Source organism: Lithobates pipiens, unplaced genomic scaffold (genome assembly GCF_037356315.1).
Source record: "Lithobates pipiens isolate NorthernLeopardFrog02 unplaced genomic scaffold, aLitPip1_a1.2 Scaffold_22, whole genome shotgun sequence".
In the NCBI taxonomy this organism is placed as follows: domain Eukaryota; kingdom Metazoa; phylum Chordata; class Amphibia; order Anura; family Ranidae; genus Lithobates; species Lithobates pipiens.
Genome location: NW_027507784.1, coordinates 339,830,830 through 339,856,365, shown reverse-complemented (window position 1 = coordinate 339,856,365; position 25,536 = coordinate 339,830,830). Strand labels below are relative to the sequence as shown.

The 25,536-nt window shown below is 40.6% G+C and overlaps 1 protein-coding gene across 1 annotated transcript in view; it reads left to right on the top strand.

The window, feature by feature from the left end:
• LOC143925088 (contactin-associated protein-like 5) overlaps positions 1 to 25,536 on the top strand; it is a 613,155-nt gene that overhangs the window by 162,981 nt on the left and 424,638 nt on the right. The window lies entirely within an intron of this gene.

Below are 25,536 nucleotides of genomic sequence, written 5' to 3'. Positions count from 1 at the left end.
CACATTACGGGGGTTTCGGGACAATGAAATGGAATTCGCCTATATAGGCGGTATAGGGGGGCCGGGGATGTGTGCAGATGGCCCAACTGGGCTAATTGCATCATTACAGCTATTTGTAAGGAAACTTCATGAAAAAAAAAAAAAAAGGTAAATAGAATAGAATGTTTGCAACCAGAGATGAACAGAGCCCATAGCGGGCGAGAATTGTGCATATTTTATGATTTCAAGTGCGTTCAAAGCCAACGTTTTACTTTGACAATCTTGGTCCATAGGAGGTCGGGGAAAAAAATGGAGCTGTGGGCACTTTAGTCTTCTTTACTCTCAAAAAGACGTTGGATCAGTTATCTAGGTCAAAGTATTCCCAAACCATCCTTTGGAAAATTTTATTTTAGAGACCATTAAAATGCATCTAAAACTGTTCCAGCAAATTCATTTTGCCACATCTACCCCTCCTCCCTCTTTTTAGGTAAGCCATTGCCCCCCCCCCCCCCCCGGGCATTGAGTCCTCCCAACACATTCACTTCTGGTTCTTCCACAAATTTCGTTACGTTTACTTATTTATTAATGGTGGTTCTTGTCTACGTGGAAATTAGAGAAAAGTATCCAGCGCCTTCCTCTCTGAAACTAAGCTTTGGATAAACACTGTACTCACCAACAAAGGCCTGATATCCCAGGTTTCATTCCATGAGAATATTTGTTATCATAAGCCTTCCTCCCCCCCTGACATATTTCTAATATTTACTCATAGTTGAACAATTTCATTAGTCCCACTAGCTGAGTGGGAACAGGTTCTTAAATGTATTAGGCACAAGAAAAATTGGCTACAAATCTGGACTGCAATAGCCTATTGCACTCACGAAGACTAATGCTGGGAGTTATTATTACTACTACCGACACCAATGCCAGGGGGGTTATTATTACTACTACCGACACCAATGCCAGGGGGGTTATTATTACTACTAGTGAAACCAATGCCAGTGGTTATCATTACTACTACCGGCACCAATGCCGGTGGTTATTATTACTACTACTGTCACCACATGCTGGGGGTTATTATTGCACTCTATGACACCAATGCAGGTGTTATTATTACTTTCACTGACACCAATGCTGTAGGTTATTACCTCCACTGACACAAATGCTAGGGGTTATTATTGCACTCACTGACACCAATGCGGGGGGTTATTTATACTTCCACTGACACCAATGTTAGGGGTTAATTATTGCATTCACTGACACTAATGCTGGGGGTTATTATTACTATCACTGACACCAATGTTAGGGGTTATTATTGCAATCACTGACACTAATGCAGAGGGTTATTAATACTACCACTGACACCAATGTTGGGAGGTTATTATTACTGCCACTGAAACCAATGTGTTTTTTTTATTTTATTATTATTGCATTTACTGATACCAATGCTGGGATTATTATTGCTGCTACTAACATCAATGCTGGGGGTTGTTATCACTTTCACTGACACCAATGTTGGGGGTTATTATTTCTGCTACTGACACCAATGCTGAAGGCTATTATTGCACTCACTGACACCAGTGCTGTATGTTATTATTACTGCCACCAACACCAATGCTGGGGGTTATTATTGCTGCTACTGACACCAATGCTGGGGGTTGTTATTACTTTCACTGACACCAATGCTGGGGACTATTATTGCACACACTGACACCAATGCTGTATGCTATTATTACTGCCACTAACACCAATTCTGGAGGTTATTATTGTTATTACTGACACCAATGCTGGGGGGCTATTATTACTGCTACTGACATCAATGCTGGGGGTTATTATTGCATTATCTGACACCAATGTGGGGATTATTATTACTTCCACTGACACCAATGTTGAGGGTTATTGTTTCACTCACTGACACTAATACTGTGGGTTATTAATACTACCACTGACACCAGTGCTAGGATTTATTATTCTGATCACCAACACCAATGTTGGGGGATAATTATTTCACTCATTGACACCAATGCCATGGGGTTATTATTACTTCCACTGCTGGGGGTTGTTATTACACTCACTGACACTAATGCTGGGGATTATTACTACTGCCACTAATACCAATGTTGGGAGCTATTGTACTGAAGTTGAAGCCCTCTATAATTTTCAAGTCGACCACCACTCCTCTAGAGCAATGTTTCTCAACTCCAGTCCTCAAATACCCCCCACAGATCATGTCTTCAGGATTTCCCTCAGATGAAACAGCTGTGGTAATTACTAAGGCAGTGAAACTGATCAAATCAACTGTGCAAAATAATGGAAAGCCTGAAAACATGATCTGTTGGGAGTACTTGAGCGCTGGAGTTGAGAAACATTGCTCTAGTTTTCCCATAACTGTTACATTGTTTCTCTTGTTATAAAGACTTATGGATTTCCTATGCTCCTCAGCTCCATCTAGTGGCCATAATTTGATATTTTATTATTGCCCATGAAATAAAGAACATTTGTTCAGAAGAGAAAATAGCCTAAAGAGAATTTCCTTTTTTTGCCCAATTTGCACAGAATGAATGTATATGCAGATTCATAAAAAAAAAATATATATATATTTTTTTCAAAGACAGACTAATAAATCATAGATGCCTTTTTTTTTTTTTTTTTTTACTTTTTAATACAGTTAAAATTTTCCTGTAAAATTCTAACATTTTCGCTGTGAAGAAGCAATGTAAAACAAAATATTGTGCATTTAAATACCACGACTCCTTCCTGTACGTTTCCATTAAAACTGCATGAAAATTATTTATGATCCGGCTCCGCGGCTTTGCGAGGCCTTCATCCGATACAAATGAAACGGCGCGGCGGAATGATCCGGCTAGGCGAGCCCCGAATATTCATCTCTCATATAATATAATCTTTATAGCCTGTGTGGATCATTTTTTAAATTTTCCAACAAAATAATAGAAAAGCCACACAATGCCGCTTCATCTGCAGTCAGCTGCTACATCTTAATATTAAGATATATTGTGGGAGACCAGAGACATAAAGCTTTGTTCCCGATAATATCTGTAATAATAATCGTCATAATCCCCGAATGGAAGAGGTGGCGGGTGACGAGTGCTGACAGCCGGGGACTCAAAATCCTTAATGGGGGGACAACAACTGTCAGCTGTGGTGACGATGGAAATACAATTTATTATTATTGTTTTTTATAGCGCAGACATATTAGTACTACCAGGGATGCGAAGGTTGCACTTGCGATCGGGCCCTGGTGTTCCGCCTTCATGGGGGGGCCCCAAGATGGCAGAAAGGTGGCTGTTGCAGAATATGTGAAAGGGACCATAGTAAAGGGCTCCCGGGATCATTGGGAAGGGCCTCAAGCTCCTGGGGACTGAGGGAAGGGCCCCAGAACTGACGGAAAGGGCTCCAGGACCTGAAAGGGGGGCCCTTAATGGTTTCCGGCACCCCCTGAATGTTCTAGTTTGATCATCTAACAAAAATCTCCTCCTCGTTCCCAAAGCACGGTACAAATCGAAGGGGGATCGTAGATTCGCTGTCCAAGGACCTCGGCTATGGAATGCTCTACCAACCAATTAGGGTTGCCACCTGTCCAGGATTCACCCGGACAGTTCGGGTTTGGAATCATGTGTCCAAGTTTTGGACTGTCTGAAACCCGGACACATTATTTAGACTGGACTATGGCTAGGGTTACTGACTGCAGTTATCTAAGCTGAGAGTGTCTGTTACATTCTTTCACACTGCCCAAAGCCAGCACTAACACCCCCCCCCCCCCAAACACATACAGAGGGCAGAGGAGAGAGGGCTTGAACTGCACCTCTTCCCCCCACCTCTCTTTGTCTGCCCACACTCCAATCTCTGGCACTGTGCCTCATAAATGTGAAGTCCAGCAGCCTCAGATCCATATGGATGAGAGGTGTTGACTGCCAAAGGGGTGAGTGAGCTCACCATCCATCCATCCATCTGAAGTCTTCCCCTTCTCTCTCTTGCCTCTGAGTACACTAAGGTAAATCAGGGTTCTCAGAGCACCCCTTACATCAGAGTTCCCCTTTACACCAGAGGCCACAGTGTTTCTCCTTACATCAGAATCTTCTCCGTACATCAGAGTTCTCAGTGTACACCCTCAGTATTCCCAGAGCATCCCTTATGTTAGAGTCCCCAGAGTTCTCCCTTACATCAGAGTCCCCCCTTACAGTGAAAGGGAACTCTGAGTTCAGATGTAAAAGGGGAACTCTGTGGACTCTGATGTAAAGGGGGAGGCTTGTGACGCAAAAGTGTTCGGGTTTGACTTGAAGAAAAGGTGGCAACCCTACAACCAATATCCTCCTGGAAGAAAACCACCAGGCCTTTAGGAAAAAACTCAAGACCTTCCTCTTCTAGAAGTTGGACAACTAAGCTCTTCACAGCGCCTTGAGGCGATTCAGTTCGCGTTGTGCGCTTTACAAATATTTCATTCATTCATTCATTCATTCTAGTTACGCCTCTGCTGGATAACCAACACTTCCAGCAGTTATTATCTCCGGGGTCTCCCCTCAGCTCTCACCGGTTCCTCCTGCTGAACCCCATGCCACTACTGTGTCCAGAAATGGGATGGGGTCAGAAGGCGGAACCAGTGAAAGCTGCGGGGGACCCAGAAGATCGACACTGCTGGAAGTGTTTGTCTCCTTGCATTCATATTGTCACATAGATGCGCATAGTTCCACCAGTTTGGATAGAGGTCAACTAAAGGGTATCAAAACCCAAAAACGTAAATGTCATCTATTGCAGCTTACCAATCCTTATGGATAATGACTTTATTAGTTTTCTTTTTTCAGCCTAGGGCGGTTGTGTCATCAAACTCAATTTCATCATGGGATGCATTAACAATTATGGTTGCCCTCAAAGGGCCCATTGTATCTGTAATTCCGCGTACACACGACCGGACTTTTTGGACGGACTTCGTCCGGCTGACAATCCGACGGACTTTGCAGCTGAGGTCCGTCGGACTTTCAAACTAACGGACTTGGCCACACATGATCACTCCAAAAGTCCGACAGATTCGAACGTGATGACGTAGAATAAGGAAGTTCATAACCAGTAATCAATATCTGCCCTAGCGGCGGTTTTAGTCCGTCGGACTAGCACACAGACGAATGGATTGTCCGCTAAAAGCCAAGTCCGGCGGACAAATTTTAAGCCAGTCTTATTTCTAGGTCCGCCGGACTTTTGAGAAGAAAAAGTCCGCTGGAGCCCCACACACGATCGAATTGTCAGACGGACTCTGGTCCACCGGACCAAGTTCGATCGTGTGTATGCGGCATTAGACTAGATGTCCAGAGCTCCCGCTCCCCCCCCCACCTCCTTACATCAGATGTCAAGAGCCCCCATCACTTCCTTACATCAGATATCAAGAGCCCCCCACCACCTCCTTACATCAGATATCAAGAGCCCCTCACCAACTCCTTACATCAGATGTCAAGAGCCCCCCATCACTTCCTTACATCAGATGTCAAGAGCCCCCCATCACTTCCTTACATCAGATGTCAAGAGCCCCCCACCACCCCCTTACATCAGATATCAAAAGCCCCTCACCAACTCCTTACATCAGATGTCAAGAGCCCCCCATCACTTCCTTACATCAGATGTCAAGAGCTCCTCACCAACTCCTTACATCAGATGTCAAGAGCCCCCCATTACTTCCTTACATCAGATATCAAGAGCTCCTCACCAACTCCTTACATCAGATGTTAGAAGCTCCACCACCACCTCCTTACATCACATGTCAAGAAGCCCCCCACCCCCTTTTTACATCAGATGTCAAGAGCCCCCCACAACTTCCTTACATGAGATGTCAAGAGCCTCCCACCACCTCCTTACATCAGATGTCAAGAGCCCCCCATCACTTCCTTACATTAGGTGTCAAGAGCCCCCATCACCTCCTTACACCAGATGTCAGAAGCCCCCCACCACCTCCTTACATAAGATGTCAGAAGCCCCCCACCACCTCTTTACATCAGATGTCAAGAGCCCCCCACCACCTCCTTACAACAGATGTCAAGAGCCCCCCACCACCTCCTTACATCAGATGTCAAGAGCCCCCCACCGCCCCCCTTACATCAGATGTCAAGAGCCCCTCACCAACTCTTTACATCAGATGTCATGAGCCCCCCCATCACTTCCTTACATCAGATGTCAAGAGCCCCCCACCACCTCCTTACACCAGATGTCAGAAGCCACCCACCACCTCCTTACATCAGATGTTAGAAGCTCCTCACCACCTCCTTACATCAGATGTCTAGAAACCCCCCACCACCTTCTTGCATCAGATGTCAAAAGCCCCCCACCACCTCCTTACATCAGATGTCAAGAGCCCCCACCACCTTCTTATACCAGATGTCAAGAGCCCCCACCATCAAAAGTCAAGAGTCCCCCACCCACCTCTACATCACACTGCACCCCCTTACCTTGTGCTGGGGTTGGAGCTGGGAAGCAGAAAGTGCAGGGTCTGGAGGAGGGTCAGAGGAGGGCTAGAGTCAGCTTCCAGAGTCTGCTGAATGCTGAGATCAGGGGAGACAGAGATGAGGGGGTGCTGCGGTTGAATATAGAGGTGGGGTGGGGGGGGGGGGTAGGTAGGCAGAGCCAAGCCTTTCTGCAGCTGCACTGAGAAGTGCAGGATCTGGCAGAGGAGTTCTGTCCTCTCTACTGCCAACTGCTGAGTCGACGTGGGGGCAGAGATGAAGGTGGTGCCACAGTTGCAAGAGAGCTGGGAAGACCACATGAAATGGGCTAGTGGGCCAGATTTGGCCTGCAGGCCTTGTTTCATACTTGTGTCCTAGTATGACAACACTCCTTCTTCTTAATTATAGTAAAGGTACAGTAGCTGCCTGTTGATGGGGCTTAACGTACACTGGGTTGTACATGCATTGAGGATAGAATGTCTGGTAAAGACACTGAAGCCTCAGTGTCGCCCACTACTGTGCCTCTGTGAACTGCCTCCTCATTGGATGCAGCCATTGTTCATCTGACAATTTTTCAGCTTCTTCAATTTTTTCAGGCAGCTCATCAGGAACCCAACGAAATTTGTACAGCGTATGGCCAGCTTTGTTCAGTCAAAGGAGTTAGGAGGAAAAAATCATTCAATAAGCTCGCTGGTAAAGCTGCATAGGTAAAACAGGAAAATGGGGCTCCATTCCCGGGGGGCACCCAGAATGTGACCCAAGGTAAAAGTGCAAATAAATGAAAGAGTCAAAATCACCTAAATTGTTGCATTTTGACGGCCAAAACATCCCCCCTTCATCAGGACTTAAAAAAAATTTGTCAGCATTTAAATGGACTCGGTGAAAAGAAAAATTGGCGAGGAAGGTGAGTTGGTTTTAGCAGTAACATGCTTCTGCTAATAGGAAGAGAGGAAAGATCCCTGGTACCGTACATCCTATGGTGGTATAAGAGAGACAACCTCAGCCTGGGCTCCCGCCACGCCATGACCCAACGTGTTTCACTCCGCCCCCCCCAGAGCTTAGTCATGGAGATGATCCTAATGATGCTTCTGCTCAGGGGCGTTGCTGGGTCTACAAAAGATCTGGGGCTAGAGCCCATAGCAGCGTAGTAAAGAAAGTCATACACATGTATATAATATGTGTGTGTGTATATATCCCCAGAGAGCCCCCCCTTAAATCAGGGTTCCAAGAGAGCCCCCCTTACATTAGGGTCCCCAGAGAGCCTCCCCCTTAAATCAGAGGCCCCTGGAGAGCCTCCCCTTAAATCAGGGTCCCCAGAGAGCCCCCCACTTACATCAGGGTGCCCAGAGAGCTTCCCCTGCCCTTGGGGACCCCTGCAGAGACTCAGGGTTATGGGCCCCAGATTCGGGGCTATAGCCCCAAAAGCCACCCCTAGCAACGCCACTGCTTCTGCTAATACCCAGCTACCCTCACTAAATTAAGCCTTTCCTTTTTTATTACATACCTTATTTAAGGCCCAGGGATGTCATTGCTGGGATTCTGTGCTTATCTATTCAATGTAGGAATATCATGATTGGTGGGAGGGGCCAGCAGGGGGTTGTGCATAACCTCTTGAAAACATCACAGCATCCGGCCTCCGTATTGTTCTCAACAGCCCTCAGTCCTGATGCAAGCAGTGGGCGGGCTCTTGGGAGGAGTTATGCAAGTATTAAACTGCTTTGATGGGTGTCAAGTCTTGAGGAGTGGGCATTCCATGTGTATTCAATCCGCCACAATTGAAATACAATGAATGAAATGGCCGAATCAGGTACAGTCAAGCTAGATCAGTGCTTGCCATCCTTTTCGGACCTCACGGACCACTAACATGAATTTTAGACGCCTTGTACATGCAATGCTCCACCCCCCACTCTTCATCACAGTACTGCCTTACACAGACTCAATCTCACCTCCATATCCATGTCCTTGAGCTCTGTGCTCCCTCCCATAGTCTGTGATCAGTTCCTCCATTAGAAGTCCCCTCCCTCTTCACCTCCCACTCTCTGCACTACTCCAGGTGCCTCCCTCTGAGTTCACAGGAGCCAAGACTACGAACAATAATAAATGAATAAATACATGTAAAATACATACACAAATAAATAAAAATCATAAATAAAAAATAAATAAAATAATAAATAAACCTAAAATCCAACTCCTAATCCTAACCCTAACCTAAACTGAACTTGAACCCCTTACCCTAACGAAAAAACGTTATAATAAATAGAAGAAATAAAAGATTATTTCTTCTTTTATTCAAGTTCAGTTTAGTTAGGGTTAGGATTAGGAGTTGGGGTTTAGGGTTATTTTTTTATTTTGTTTTATTGTATTTATTATTATTATTATTATTATTATTATTATTATTATTATTATTATACGAATAATAATAAATGAATAAATACATGTAAAATAGATAAACAAATAAATAAAAATCATAAATAAAAAAGAAATGTTAATAAATTAATACTAAGTAACAGTAAATAAATAATTAACCCTTAACTTTAACCCTTACCCCTTAAAAAATTAAATAATAATAAACTTAACGCTGTAACCATAACATAATAAAGATAATAATAATATGTATTATTATTATTATCATTATTATTAATAATAATGTATTTCTGTTCAAGTTAGGGTGTTGTTATTTTATTAATAATAATAATAATAATAATAATATAATATAATAATAATAATTGATTTAATTTTTTTAAGGTTATAGGTTAATTATTATTTATTAATGTATTATTACATATTATTAATTTATTTTATTTTGATGATTTTTAGTTATTTGTGTATTCATTTTATCTTTATTTATTCATATATTATAACTATTTTATTTTTAAAATGTTTTATTTAAGCAGAAAATCGACAAAATGCACAATTACGCCCAAAAACTTAATTATTATTGTTTGTATTATTATTATTATTATTATTATTAGTAGTAGTAGTAGTAGTAGTATTAATAATTTATTTTTTTGTTCAAGTTTGGGTGTTGAATATATAATATATATTTATTAATAATAAAACATATGAATAATATTGTATTATTATTATTAATAATAATAATAATAATAATAATAATAATAATAATAATAATAATAATAATAATAATAATAATTAATAATAATAATAATAATAATAATAATAATAATTTATTTATTTATTTTTAAGGTTAGAGGTTAATTATTATTTATTAATGTATTATTACATATTATTAATTTATTTTACTTATGATGATTTTTAGTTATTTGTGTATTCATTTTACCTTTATTCATATATTATTACTATTTTATTTTTAAAATGTTTCATTTAAGAAGAAAAGCGACAAAATGCACAAATACCCACAAAAAACTTAACGCTCTAACCATAAAATAATAATAATAATAATAATAATAATAATAATAATAATAATAATAATTATTATTATTATTATTATTATTATTATTATTAGTATTTGTATTAATAATGTATTTTTTTGTTCAAGTTTGAGTGTTGAATATATAATGTATATTCATTAATAATAAAATATATTAATAATATTTTATTATTATTATTATTATTATTAATAATAATAATAATAATAATAATAATAATAATAATTTATTTAATATTTTTTTAAGGATAGAGGTTAATTATTATTTATGAATGTATTATTACATATTATTAATTTATTTTATTTATGATGATTTTTAATTATTTGTGTATTCATTTTACCTTTATTTATTCATATATTATTACTATTTTATTTTTAAAATGTTTCATTTAAGAAGAAACCCGACAAAATACACAAATACCCACAAAAAACGTAACGCTCTAACCATAAAATAATAATAATAATAATAATAATAATAATAATAATTATTATTATTATTATTATTATTATTATTATTATTATTATTATTATTAGTATTTGTATTAATAATGTATTTTTTTTGTTCAAGTTTGGGTGTTGAATATATAATGTAAGTTCATTAATAATAAAATATATTAAAATGTTTCATTTAAGAAGAAAATCGACAAAATGCACAAATACGCACAAAAACGGGCGAATGGCGCGTCTCCATTACTTTTCATGGGAATACAAGCGCACCAAAAACGAATCTGCCCGATTCGAGTGACAAGAAAAGCTCCAGAACTTTTTGGAGCTTCAGGCGTTTGGCGACTTGGAGTGGCGATGTGAAGCTTCTCCATAGAGAATAATAGAACCCCCTCTCCCCAGCGTTTTGGAGCTTCAGGCTTCAAACTACAAAACTCTGAGGTGTGATTGAGGCCTTAATCCTGACATATTTTATTTCTAAGTCTGAGAATAAAAGGTGAACTTTAACAAAAGTGAAGTAAAAAGTTGTGGAAATAAACTCTTCTTTTCCCTTGGAGAGTCTTGCCGAGATGGAAGTTTTGGGAAGGTATAATTGTAGGCCTCTCCAACATGGGACAGGTTAATAATGACTCTGGAATTCTCGTGTCAGGGACGAGCCAAGTATTAGTATTCTCTACAGAACAAGAGCTATTTCATAATTGATCTCCCCCATCAAATTAACGCTAATTGATAATAATTAACCAGAGCGAAGGATTGGAGCTCTGCTCTATTTAAAACAAATCTTCCAGGTCCCCGAGCTTAAATAAATGATGGCAATGTCTATATTACACCGCTATTAAATTTGATATAATTGACGTTTGTATGGTAAGGCATTGAGTGCCGTGAAGTGTTCCCCCTTGGAGACAAAAAAACGAAGAGATGGAATTGAGAAAAAAAGAAAAGAATTGCATAGAATAGTCCATAAGTGTGACTGGATGAATAATTCAATGTTAACATTATGGACTTGATATGTAGAACAGCCTTTCCCAACCATCTTACCCCAGAGGAATCATCATTTTCAGAGCTCAGGGAACCCCCCGGGGGGAAAACCAATTCTTCAGGGGGTCAGTGGGAAGAAGACCTTCTATAGGGATCCTTTACCCCTGAGTTAGCCCTGCTTTGTTTTGGAGGATATTGCAGATATGAGATATCCCAGGATGCACTTGGAAACAAGTCAACTGGAAGGACATCATCGGCAGTCACTTCGAGTCATGTGTATATATTCTGGGAGTGTCTGGTGCAGACGCCATATCTGGTGGAGCAGCAGGAAGGTCAAAGAGATCCGGACTGGAGCAGAGCAAGCAGCAGACAGCACAATGTGGGGATTGGAGAGAGAGGACTGAGCAGCAGAGGATCAGCAGAGCTGTGGGGTACTACTGATCAGGGGATCTGCTGAATGAGGTTACCAATGAGCTGGGGATTTGCTGAATGAGGTTACCAATGAGCTGGGGATTTGCTGAACAGGGATACTAATGAGCTGGGGATCTGCTGAACAGGAATACTAATAAGCAGGGGATCAACAGAGCTGGGGGTACTACCGAGCAGGGGATCTGCTGAATGAGGTTACCAATGAGCTGGGGATCTGCTGAACAGGGATCCTAATGAGCAGAGGATCAACAGAGCTGGGGTACTACTGAGCAGGGGATCTACTGAATGAGGTTACCAATGAGCTGGGGATCTGATGAACAGGGATACTAATGAGCAGAGGATCAACAGAGCTGGGGGTACTACTGAGCAGGGGATCTGCTGAATGAGGTTACCAATGAGCTGGGGATCTGCTGAACAGGGATCCTAATGAGCAGAGGATCAACAGAGCTGGGGTACTACTGAGCAGGGGATCTACTGAATGAGGTTACCAATGAGCTGGGGATCTGATGAACAGGGATACTAATGAGCAGAGGATCAACAGAGCTGGGGGTACTACTGAACAGGGGATCTGCTGAACAGGGATACTAATGAGCAGAGGATCAACAGAACTGGGGTACTACTGAGCAGGGGATCTGCTGAATGAGGTTACCAATGAGCTAGGGATCTGCTGAACAGGGATACTAATGAGCAGAGGATCAACAGAGCTGGGGGTACTACTGAGCAGGGGATCTGCTGAATGAGGTTACCAATGAGCTGGGGATCTGCTGAACAGGAATACTAATGTGCAGAGGATCAGCAGAGCTAGGGGTACTACTGAGCAGGGGATCTGGTGAATGAGGTTACCAATGAGCTGGGGATTTGTTGAACAGGGATACTAATGAGCAGAGGATCAACAGAGCTGGGGGTACTACTGAGCAGGGGATCTGCTGAAAGAGGTTACCAATGAGCTGTGGATCTGCTGAACAGGGATGCTAATGAGCAGAGGATCAACAGAGCTGGGGGTACTACTGAGCAGGGGATCTGCTGAATGAGGTTACCAATGAGCTGGGGATCTGCTGAACAGGAATACTAATGCACAGAGGATCAGCAGAGCTAGGGGTACTACTGAGCAGGGGATCTGCTGAATGAGGTTACCAATGAGCTGGGGATTTGTTAAACAGGGATATTAATGAGCAGAGGATCAGCAGAACTGGGGGTACTACTGAACAGGGGATCTGCTGAATGAGGGTACCAATGATAGAAATTCCCCTGAGGAAGACACGTGACCCTGTGCCGAAATACGTCGGGGAAGGACACAGACAATCACGGCATTAGGAACTAGCATGGAGCTAGTGTTTTTTTTCCTGAAAAGTACCGACGGGGCTTGTTTGAAATGAGAGATTAATTCCCAAACATGGAATATACTTTGGCTGTCTATAGACTGGTGCGCTTGTAGCACCAGAAAAATGTGAGTACCCTGTTATAATTTTTTAAGCAATAAATACCAATTTTTTTAACAGCATAAGCACTATCAATTTTTTTTTTTCTCTACATTTCTGCTATTGGCCAACACTGGTTATTTGGGAGCAAGGAGTGGAGAGGAGCTCTTGGTGTAGCCCATGGTGAAGCTACACCAAGCTGTTTATGACCCTACTTAGCTGTAGTGGTCGCACTGGTTCAGGTGAGAATCAGGGGGGCCTCCATTAAGGGCGCATGGGCGCCGCCCCCTCTACCCACGCCACCCCCTATATGGTAAAGGGATAGTTCCATGCATAGCAGTTGGCTTTTTAGTGATAACAACCAATGCGGCTAAAAGCCGCTCTCCCTGGGCCTCCTGTCCCACCGGGAGACCCGAGCCACCAGGCTGAGACCCCGAACAAAGCCACGGATTCGGCTTCGATCGGGGTCTCTGATGTAAAATCCCGGAAGCCACGTCACTTCTGGTTTACGTGGCTGCAAAATGGCGGCGATTTAAAACAAATTACAGTATTCAGAATCGCCGATTTTGGCGATCTGAATCATTTTAAGTGCAAAGGAGATATTTGGGGTGTTGTAGAACCCCCGATCCCTCCATAAAGAGGACCTGTCACCACCTATTACTGTCACAAGGTATAGTTACATTCCTTGTGACAGCAATAAAAGTGATCAGAATTTAATCAAATGGGCAATGTAAAAAATATAATAAATAAATAATACCAAAAAAAAAAATTTTTTTTAAAGCGCCCCGTCCTCACGTGCTCGCGCAGCAAAGAAAACGCATACGTAAGTCGCGCCTGCAAATGTAAACGGTGTTCAAATCACACATGTGAGGTATCGTCACGATTGTCAGAGCGAGAGCAATAGCTCTAGCAAAATACCTTCTCTGTAGCTCTAATCTGGTAACCGTTACATTATTTTTTTTTTTTTTTAAAGTGTTGCCTATTGAGATTTTTTTTTTATTTTTTTTATTAAGGTAATTTTTATTCATATAAAAAGACGAAAAAACAAGTAAAATAATCTTTCACATGTAAACAGTGTTCAAATCACACGTGTGAGGTATCGCCGCGATCGTCAGAGCGAGAGCAATAACTCTAGCAAAATAACTTCTCTGTAACTCTAATCTGGTAACCGTTACATTTTTTTTTTTTTTTTCAGTGTTGCCTATTGAGATTTTTTTTTTTTTTTTTTGATTAAGGTAATTTTTATTCATATAAAAAGACGAAAAAACAAGTATATATTTATACATTCCACATTTACTCTTTACACCCACCCCACCAACATTTAACATTCACCCCCCTAGGTATACATAATACACTACAGTTCACATTTTACTTTTATCTCCAAATTGTTAGAATGTATCCATTTGTCGCATTTCAAAAAGCAAAAAAGGGAAAAAAGAAGGAGAAAAAACAAAAAAAAGAACCACAAAAAACAATTATCGGTATCCATAGGAGATGGAACCCTTTTGCCTATTGAGATTTTTAGGTACTAAAGTTTGTCGCCATTCCATGAGTGTGCGCAATTTCAAAGAATGACATGTTAGGTATCTATTTACTCGGCGTCAAATCATCTTTCACATTATGCAAAAAAAATAAAAAATACGTAAGTCGCGCCCGCAAATGTAAACGGTGTTCAAATCACACATGTGAGGTATCGCCGCGATCGTCAGAGCGAGAGCAATAATTCTAGCAAAATACCTTCTCTGTAACTCTAATCTGGTAACCGTTAATTTTTATTTTTTATTTTTTAAGTGTTGCCTATTGAGATTTTTTTTTTTTTTTTTTTTTTTTTGATTAAGGTAATTTTTATTCATATAAAAAGATGAAAAAACAAGTATATATTTATACATCCCACATTTACTCTTTACACCCACCCCACCAACATTTAACACTCACCCCCCTAGGTATACATAATACACTACAGTTCACATTTTACTTTTATCTCCAAATTGTTAGAATGTATCCATTTGTCATATTTCAAACAGCAAAAAAGAGAAGAAAGAAGAAAAAAAAAAAAAAAAGAACCACAAAAAACAATTCTTGGTATCCGTAGGAGATGGAACCCCTTTGCCTATTGAGATTTTTAATTTAATTTTTTTTTTTTTTTTGATTAAGGTAATTTTTATTCATATAAAAAGACAAAAAACAAGTATATATTTATACATCCCACATTTACTCTTTACACCCACCCCACCAACATTTAACACTCACCCCCCTAGGTATACATAATACACTACAGTTCACATTTTACTTTTATCTCCAAATTGTTAGAATGTATCCATTTGTCGCATTTCAAACAGCAAAAAAGAGAAGAAAGAAGAAAAAAAAAAAAAAGAACCACAAAAAACAATTCTTGGTATCCGTAGGAGATGGAACCCCTTTGCCCTTTGAAATTTTTAATTTTAATTTTTTTTTTTGATTAAGGTAATTTTTATTCATATAAAAAGACAAAAAACAATGACATGTTAGGTATCTATTTACTCGGCGTAAAATCATCTTTCACATTATACAAAAAAAAATAAAAAATACGTAAGTCGCGCCCGCAAATGTAAACGGTGTTCAAATCACACATGTGAAGTATCGCCGCGATCGTCAGAGCGAGAGCAATAATTCTAGCAAAATACCTTCTCTGTAACTCTAATCTGGTAACCGTTACATTTTATTTATTTTTTTAACCACTTAAGGACCGCCGTATTGCCATTGTACGTCAGCACAATGGCACAGGCAGTCACAATCACGTACATCTACGTGATTGCCTTCCAGCGGGTGGGGGGTCCGATCGGACCCCCTCCCGCTGTTTACGGCGGTCCGATTCGGTCCAGGAGCGCTCCGTGATGAGGGGATGGCCGTTGGTTTTTGGGCCACCCCCTCTGGATCGCTCCTGGCCAATGAGAAGCTTCCTCCCCTGTGTATTGTTTACACAGGAAGGAGGAAGTGATGTCATTCTCCTCGGGGCGGTCTTTTTGACCGGACTACGAGGAGAAGAGTAAAAGTAAGTGTGCACCAACACTACACTGACATGTAGGTACACACAGGCACACAAACCCCCCCGATCCCCCCCCCGATCGCCCCCCCTCCCCCCCCAGTCACAGTGTCACTGATTGCATTGATCATTTCTTTACTGATCAATGCATTCAGTGTCAGTTGTGACAGTAAAAACTGTCAGGACAGTTAGTGTTAGGTCCAGGGTAGCCCCCTATCACCCCCCAATAAAGATTTAACCCCCTGATTGCCCCTAGAGTTAACCCTTTCACCCCCTTTTGCCAGTGTCACTAAGCGATCATTTTTCTGATCGCTGCATGTGTCGCTAGGTAGCTAGTTATTTTTTTAGGTTCACCGCCAGGTTTTTATATCGCTAGGTACCCCGATATACTACCCAATAATGGTTTTAACCCCCAGATTGCCGCTAGTTAACCCTTTCACCCCCTTTTGCCAGTGTCACTAAGCGATCGTTTTTCTGATCGCTGCATTAGTGTCGCTACAGTCGCCTGGTAGCTAGTTATTTTTTTAGGTTCACCGCCAGGTTTTTATAGCGCTAGGTCCCCCGATATACTACCCAATAATGGTTTTAACCCCCTGATTGCCGCTAGTTAACCCTTTCACCCCCTTTTGCCAGTGTCACTAAGCGATCATTTTTCTGATCGCTGCATGTGTCGCTAGGTAGCTAGTTATTTTTTTAGGTTCACCGCCAGGTTTTTATATCGCTCGGTACCCCGATATACTACCCAATAATGGTTTTAACCCCCTGATTGCCGCTAGTTAACCCTTTCACCCCCTTTTGCCAGTGTCACTAAGCGATCGTTTTTCTGATCGCTGCATTAGTGTCGCTACAGTCGCTAGGTAGCTAGTTATTTTTTTAGGTTCACCGCCAGGTTTTTATAGCGCTAGGTACCCCGATATACTACCCAATAATGGTTTTAACCCCCTTATTTCCGCTAGTTAACCCTTTCACCCCCTTTTGCCAGTGTCACTAAGCGATAATTTTTCTGAACGCTGCATCAGTGTCGCTAGTGTCGCTAGGTAGCTAGTTATTTTTTTAGGTTCACCGCCAGGTTTTTATAGCGCTAGGTACCCCGATATACTACCCAATAATGGTTTTAACCCCCTGATTGCTGCTAGTTAACCCTTTCACCCCCTTTCACCAGCGATCACAGTATAAGTGTCACTGGTGACGCTGGTTAGCCAGTTAGTTATTTAGGTTCCCCGTCAGGTTTTTATATAGCGCCAGGGACCCCCATATACTACCTAATAAAAATTTGAACCCCCTGATTGCCCCTAGTTAACCCTTTCACCACTGATCACCGTATAAGTGTTACGGGTGACTCTGGTTAGTTTGTTTTTTATAGCATTTTATATTCAAATCCGGAAGGCAGTGCTTGGTTTTCGGGGTCCCGTACGTGGCTAGGCTCCCAAAAAGTCCCCCACATGTGGTATCCCCGTACTCGGGAGAAGCAGCAGAATTTATTTTGGGGTGTAATTTGACTTCTGCCCATAGCATGTGTGAGCAATATATCATTTAGTGACAACTTTGTGCAAAAAAAAAAAAGTTTGTAATATTCCCGCAACTTTTGGCAAAATATAAAATATTCCATGGACTCAACATGCCTCTCAGTAAATAGCTTGGGGTGTCTACTTTCCAAAATGGGGTCATTTGGGGGGGTTTTGTGCTATTTTGGCATTTTATGGCCTTCGAAACTGTGATAGGTAGTGAGGAGTTAAATCAAAAATTTGCACCCTTAGAAATCCTGAAGGTGGTGATTGGTTTTCGGGGTGCCGTGCGCGACTAGACTCCCAAAAAGTCCCACACATGTGGTATCCCCGTACTCGGGAGAAGCAGCAGAATGTATTTTGGGGTGTCATTTCACATATGCCCATAGCATGTGTGAGCAATATATCATTTAGTGACAACTTGGTGCAAAAAAAAAAAAAGTTTGTAATATTCCCGCAACTTGTGGCAAAATATAAAATATTCCATGGACTCAACATGCCTCTCAGTAAATAGCTTGGGGTGTCTACTTTCCAAAATGGGGTCATTTGGGGGGGTTTTGTGCTATTTTGGCATTTTATGGCCTTCGAAACTGTGATAGGTAGTGAGGAGTTAAATCAAAAATTTGCACCCTTAGAAATCCTGAAGGTGGTGATTGGTTTTCGGGGTGCCGTGCGCGACTATACTCCCAAAAAGTCCCACACACGTGGTATCCCCATACTCGGGAGAAGTAGCGGAATATATTTTGGGGTGCAATTCCACATATAACCATGGCATGTGTGAGCAATATATCATTTAGTGACAACTTTTTGTAAAAAAAAATTTTTTTTTTTTTTTTGTCATTATTCAATCCCTTAGGACAAAAAAAATAAATATTCAATGGGCTCAACATACCCATCAGCAATTTCCTTGGGGTGTCTACTTTCCAAAATGGGGTCATTTGGGGGGGATTTGTACTGCCCTGCCATTTTAGCACCTCAAGAAATGAGATCGGCAGTCATAAATTAAAAGCTGTGTAAATTCCAGAAAATGTACTCTAGTTTGTAGACGCTATAACTTTTGCGCAAACCAAAAAATATACGCTTATTGACATTTTTTTTACTAAAGACATGTGGCTGAATAAATTTTGCCCTCAATGTATGACTAACATTTAGTTTATTCGATTTTTCTTATAACAAAAAGAAGAAAATATCTTTTTTTTTCAAAATTTTCGCTCTTTTTCCATTTATATCGCAAAAAAAAAAAAATCGCAGAGGCAATCAAATACCATCAAAAGAAAGCTCTATTTGTGGGAAGAAAAGGACGCAAATTTCGTTTGGGTGCAATATTGCATGACCGCGCAATTACCAGTTAAAGCAGCGCAGTGCGAAATTGCAAAAAGACCTCTGGTCCTTAATGTGCTTATTGGTCCGGAGCTGAAGTGGTTAAGTGTTGTCTATTGAGATTTCTTTTTTTTTTTTTTTGATTAAGGTAATTTTTATTCATATAAAAAGACGAAAAAACAAGTTTACATTTATACATCCCACATTTACTCTTTACACCCACCCCACCAACATTTAACACTCAACCCCCTAGGTATACATAATACACTACAGTTCACATTTTACTTTTATCTCCAAATTGTTAGAATGTATCCATTTGTCATATTTCAAACAGCAAAAAAGAGAAGAAAGAAAAAAAAAAAAAAAAAAAAGAACCACAAAAAACAATTCTTGGTATCCGTAGGAGATGGAACCCCTTTGCCTATTGAGATTTTTAATTTAATTTTTTTTTTTTTTTTGATTAAGGTAATTTTTATTCATATAAAAAGACAAAAAACAAGTATATATTTATACATCCCACATTTACTCTTTACACCCACCCCACCAACATTTAACACTCACCCCCCTAGGTATACATAATACACTACAGTTCACATTTTACTTTTATCTCCAAATTGTTAGAATGTATCCATTTGTCGCATTTCAAACAGCAAAAAAGTGAAGGAAAAAAAACAAAAAAACAAAACAAAAAAAAAGAACCACAAAAAACAATTATCGGTATCCATAGGAGATGGAACCCTTTTGCCTGTTGAGATTTTTAGGTACGAAAGTTTGTCGCCATTCCATGAGTGTGCGCAATTTCAAAGAATTACATGTTAGGTATCTATTTACTCGGCGTAAAATCATCTTTCACATTATACAAAAAAAAATAAAAAATACGTAAGTCGCGCCCGCAAATGTAAACGGTGTTCAAATCACACATGTGAGGTATCGCCGCGATCGTCAGAGCGAGAGCAATAATTCTAGCAAAATACCTTCTCTGTAACTCTAATCTGGTAACCGTTACATTTTTTTTTTTTTTAAGTGTTGTCTATTGAGATTTCTTTTATTTTTCTTTTTTTTTTTTTTGATTAAGGTAATTTTTATTCATATAAAAAAACGAAAAAACAAGTATACATTTATACATCCCACATTTACTCTTTACACCCACCCCACCAACATTTAACACTCACCCCCCCAGGTATACATAATACACTACAGTTCACATTTTACTTTTATCTCCAAATTGTTAGAATGTATCCATTTGTCGCATTTCAAACAGCAAAAAAGAAAGAAGAAGAAGAAGAAAAAAAAGAAGAACCACAAAAAACAATTCTTGGTATCCATAGGAGATGGAACCCCTTTGCCTATTGAGATTTTTAGGTACTATAGTTTGTCGCCATTCCACGATCGTGCGCAATTATAAAGAACGACGAATGTTGGGCATTTATTTTCTCGCGGCGTAACATCATCTTTCACACATTCTACAAAAAAATTGGGCTAACTTTGCTGTTTGGTTTATTCTTCTAAAATTCATGAACACGTATTTTTTTTTTTCGCCACAAGATCACTTTTAGAGGAGGCGGGATAGGTGCACCCCCCCCCCTCCCCTCCCCTCCCCTCCCATCGCTTTCCGGTCATCTCCGGGCTTAACCGCACCTTTCGTTTAGCGCAGAGCCGATCCGGTCCTGTCGGCGGCTTGGGCAGGAAGCAGACTGAGGGCAAGATAGCCCCCACTCGGCTCTATGGCCTTGGAGGATCGGAGCGACGTCCGATGTCACTTCCGTATTCCGGCCTTAAAGCGGAACTTCAGTATTTTTTTTTCAACTTTCCATCTATTAAATCTTCTGCCCTTGCTGTTTTAACTTTGGATAGTAAACCATTTATTTTTATGACAGTAAATCCCTTATACAGCCCACTTCCTGTTTCTTGTCTGGTCATTAGCCTAGGATTATGACATCATGCACAGCACAGCTCTCTCTCTCTCTCTCACTTTCGGTGAGTCATAAGAGGGCCAGTGAGAGCCGCAGAGCTGGAGATGTGTCTCATGTGTGTCTGTGTAAATCCAGGAAGTGAACAGGCAGCCGCTTCAGCTGCCCACAGTTAAAATGGCTGCAGCCAGACTCGGTTGGAGGGAGATTTCTGCAGCACATTTGGCAAGTACGGAATCGCAGTATATATAAAACAATATACAAAGTGGTTGGAGGGAAGCTTCAGAATGGCAAAGATATTTTTATTACAAATTATGTGAGCAGACTGTAGTTCCTCTTTAAAAGGGATGATTTTTTTTTATTTTTATTTAACTCTTAAAGGCTTAACAACTTTTTTTATTTATTTATTTATTTAGTTATTTTTGCTTTTTGCTTTTAAGTGTAAATGTGAGATGTGAGGTATTTTTGACCCCAGATCTCTCCATAAAGAGGACCTGTCATGCTTATTTCTTTTACAAGGGATACATTCCTTGTAATAGGAATAAAAGTGATCAGAAAAAAAATAAAAAATAAGATAAAGGAACATTGTAAAATAAAAAAATAGTAAAATGAGTAAGAAAAAAAAAATGTTAAAGCTCCCTGTCCTTTCCGAGCTTGTGCGCAGAAGCGAATGCAAATGTAAGTCGCACCCACATATCTAAACGGTGTTTAAACAGCGCACATTTCCCCCCCCCCCCCCAAAAAAATGCATTTGTAAGACCTCTGCGCAAATACAGTGTGACATAAAATTTTGCAACAATCTCTATTTTGTTCTCTAGGGTCTCTGCTGAAAAAATAATAAAAAATAAAATAAAAAAATAAATAAAAATAAACATATATAATGTTTGGGGGTTCTAAGTAATTTTCTAGCAAAAAAATACTGATTTTAACTTGTAAACAACACATGTCAGAAATAGGCCTGGTCCTTACCTGGTTAATTCACATTGTCTCTTCTATTTCTGTATATAGATGATGGCACTGTAATTATTTTAATAAAAAAGGACTACTTTTTTCCTAATGGATATCCAGCTGTCACATGACCCAGCTCTCTCCCAGCCTGCTGGTCATATGTTCAAAAAAAAAAACAGCCTTTGGAATACAGAGTCAAAATAGATAATTAATATCAATAATTTGTTTTACATTTTCATACAAATATATATTTTTAAATAAAATCTTTATCATTTTTTTTTTTTGTTGGCAATAACATGGTGTGGGCGGATTTCTGCCAGTCACAGGCTTTGTCATGCCCCCCCCCCCCCCTCCAGCCTGTGTCTTAGAATACGAGGGAGGTGAAGCCTCCATCAATCTACATGCAATATCCCGCCCCTATTGTGTTTAGCTGGTTAGTGGGCATGGAGGAGGAAGGGAGTGGGAGTGTCATTTACCACTGTGGATACGCCCGCATGTGTCTGACTCTATAGTCACATGGGCTGCTCAGACGTGATGGGGAGGAAAGGCTCAGCGTAGAAACTGAAAACTGAGCATGTGCGGAGCTGCCACCACAGCTCTGCGAAATCTCTAGCTGAATTGGGGGCATGGACCGAAGGTGGAGATAGAAAGCAGCAGGACCAAAGAAGTATAGATAACACCTGCAATTATTGTAGTTCATCCACGTAACCAGGGCCTTCGTTCCAGGCTCAGTATGCATCAGGAAACCAAAACTGGGGGGGCGGGGGGGGGGCGGGTTGCAGCATACAGAGAGTTTATTTAAATGTTCTTCAGACTTAAAAAAAAAAAAAAACAATTACAGTTTGGCTACAGTTTCGAGCAACAAGCCCTTCATCAGGCAGGGATGTTCTTTCTTGGCCTGATGAAGGGCTTGTTTCCCCAAATTGTAGCCAAACTGTAAACTTTTTGTCTGATGGACATTTAAATAAGCTCTATGTAGGCTGCAACCCCCCAGTTCTGGTTTCAAGCTATATGCAAAATATAAATATTATATCCAAGACAGATGGCTGCAGCGCACGTTCTATTCTTACAAATGAGTAACGATATAAAGAGTAGAATGGCAACCATCTGCCTCATATTTCTATATATGGGAGGTAAATACAAAGGTTATTCTCTGCTCTCTACATACGGTATATATGGTGTAGCTATATATATTTTGTTATTATATATATATATATATATATATATATATATATATATATATAATATAATATATATTAAAAAAAAATATATATATATATATATATATATATAGGGACACTGTATTGCCAAAAGTATTGTGACGCCGGCCTTTACACGCACATGAACTTTAATGGCACCCCAGTCTTAGTCCGTAGGGTTCAATATTGAGTTGGCTCCGCCCTTTGCAGCTAAAGGATAAAGGAAGAATATCATTCTCCATCTCAGTGTGCGATGTTCCTCACTGGCCTTTCAATATTGAACCCTATGGACTAAGACTGGGATGCCATTAAAGTTCATGCGCGTGTAAAGGCAGGTGTTCCAAAACTTTTGGTAATATAGTGTATGTATCAGTGATGGCGAACCTTGGCACCCCAGATGTTTTGGAACTACATTTCCCATGATTCTCATGCACTCTGCAGTGTAGTTGAGCATCATGGGAAATGTAGTTCCAAAACATCTGGGGTGCCAAGGTTCGCCATCACTGGTATATATGTATATTTATATACCTATCAAACTCCTGAAGGCCAGAAAGGGTTAAAGTGATTGACAAGCAACTAGAAATTTCAGGAAAGCCCAGCAATGGCTGTTTCTTTATTTTGCTCACACAGGGATGGTGGGAACCCCTCATAATGGGCACAAAAGATGTACAGACCCAGGAACTCAGCACAGGGATGGTGGAAACTCCTCATAATGGGCACAAAAGATGTACAGACCCAGGAACTCAGCACAGGGATGGTGGGAACCCCTCATAATGGGCACAAAAGATGTACAGACCCGGGGACTCGGCACAGGAATGGTGAGAACCTCTCATAATGGGCACAGCGGGTGTACAGACTTGGGAACTCAGCACAGAGATGGTGGAAACCCCTCATAATGGGCACAAAAGATGTACAGACCCAGGGACTCGGCACAGGAATGGTGAGAACCTCTCATAATGGGCACAGCGGGTGTACAGACTTGGGAACTCAGCACAGAGATGGTGGAAACCCCTCATAATGGGCACAAAAGATGTACAGACCCAGGGACTCGGCACAGGAATGGTGAGAACCTCTCATAATGGGCACAGCGGGTGTACAGACCCAGGAACTCAGCACAGGGATGGTGGGAACCCCTCATAATGGGCACAAAAGATGTACAGACCCGGGGACTCGGCACAGGAATGGTGAGAACCTCTCATAATGGGCACAGCGGGTGTACAGACCCAGGAACTCAGCACAGGGATGGTGGGAACCCCTCATAATGGGCACAAAAGATGTACAGACCTGGGAACTCAGCACAGGGATGGTGGGGACCTCTCATAATGGGCACAGCGGGTGTACAGACCCAGGAACTCAGCACAGGGATGGTGGGAACCCCTCATAATGGGCACAAAAGATGTACAGACCTGGGAACTCGGCACAGGAATGGTGAGAACCTCTCATAATGGGCACAGCGGATGTACAGACTTGGGAACTCAGCACAGAGATGGTGGAAACCCCTCATAATGGGCACAAAAGATGTACAGACCCGGGAACTCAGCACAGTGTTGGTGGAAACCACTCATAATGGGCACAGCGGGTGTCCAGACCCGGGAAGAGGGACACTGGGGATGGTTGGTAAGGGGTTACCAATGTACAAGCCATGTAGTTGGTTTCCTGTACTCATCACAAGGCTTATTTTTCTGTTTTGTACTTTAGAGATGATTCACTTTTAGGAGCATCAGCAACAAAAAATTTTTGGTCTTCCTCCTAGAATAGAAAACCCTCACCCTCGGCTCACGCTGTAAAGGTCATCGCCTGCCCTTCTCCGCACACCTCTCCATCACCCATAACACTTCTTCCTCCCTTTCCTCACTATAATGAGGCCACCGAGATCGGGAAAAACAGAGCGCATCAATTTCTCTAATGACTCCTCGGGAAAGATCCCATGTTGTGTTCAAGGCGTTTTAACAACATTTCCATGTGTGAGCTGCCAGAGCCCCCCACGGCGGCGATTTATGGGCAACGTCATTAAGAAAAATTAACTGGAAGCTCAAGGACGGGCCGCATTGGTGAGGCGTTAAAAAAAAATAAAAAAATCTGTCATTTTGTGTATAATTTCTGGAAAAAGTAAATAAGATCCAGACAATGAATCACAAGATAAATAAATGTTGTCATATTACGGTGGTGGAACAATCGTTTTTAAGATTTCATGGCAAGATTTTCTCCTTTTTGGCAAAAGTTGCAAAATACTAATGTACGATAAACTCCAACAATTAAAAAAAAAAAAAAATTTTTTTTTTTTGCTGCCGCTGTCCTGTTATGAAAAATTCTCTTTACTTCCTGTCCTGGAAACAGAAATAAGTACCAAAAATAATTAGTATAATCAAAAAGTAATTACAAAAAAAAAAAAGATAGGGCGGGGGAGGAACCAGAAAAGGCAAAATATAAACATATTCAATAACAGCTTCAAAGAATATTGGAGACTAAATTAGCAAAAAATAAATAAATAACAAAAAAAATATATATATATATATATATATATATATATATATATAT